General features: G+C 59.0%; 1 protein-coding gene across 1 annotated transcript in view; it reads right to left on the bottom strand.

The window, feature by feature from the left end:
* The window catches only part of LOC118453325 (drebrin-like protein B), a 15,542-nt gene that overhangs the window by 14,119 nt on the left and 784 nt on the right, over positions 1 to 639 (bottom strand). The window lies entirely within an intron of this gene.

Raw genomic sequence — 639 nt, 5'->3', positions numbered from 1 at the left:
AGCAAGGCGGGCAAGCGGTGGGAAGCGCTTCGCTGCCCCCTGAACCGCAGCGTTGCTCTCGCTAAAAGCAACCAGGAAAAGGAGGAAAAAGGCAAAAACATGGGCTCTCGTTTCCAAAATATTCCCCCAGGCCGCAATTCCTCCTACTCCGGTCGCTCTGACCCCTGAGAAGCGGAAAATGAGCTCCTGCTCACCACCGAACCCCGGCTTGCCCTGCACTGCACCAGGACCCGAGCTCGCTTTCTTCTCTGAGATTAAATATTTATGCTCCAGCTCTAAATTTGGCACAGTGGTTTCCAAGCCTGGCAGAGAAGTTTAAGGCCGGGAAGTCTGATCCCAGTCGACTGACAGGAACCCTCGGCGGGCACTGGGAGGGCCCCGGGGCTGCGCGTTTGCCGGGTCAATGTTTAACGCGGCGGCGGGCACGGAAGCACACAAAGGGAAGTGCTGGGAGGAGCAGAGCTCTGCGGAGAGGTCGGGGTGCCGGTAACAGGGAGCGGCAGAGTTAAGCTGCGCCTAACTAAGCAGGGTCCAGCAGAAAAACCACCCGGGTGTTTTAATTGAGGCGCAAAACTCGCGGCGCAGCGAACACCCCGAGTTCAGGTCTCTCTTCCACGCAGCCCTACCTCCTCGACGGCG

This window comes from Egretta garzetta, unplaced genomic scaffold (genome assembly GCF_000687185.1).
Source record: "Egretta garzetta isolate BGI_Z169 unplaced genomic scaffold, ASM68718v1 scaffold1741, whole genome shotgun sequence".
NCBI classification, from domain to species: Eukaryota; Metazoa; Chordata; class Aves; order Pelecaniformes; family Ardeidae; genus Egretta; species Egretta garzetta.
Note: the sequence above shows the minus strand (reverse complement) of the source record. Positions and strands in the feature narration are given on the sequence as shown.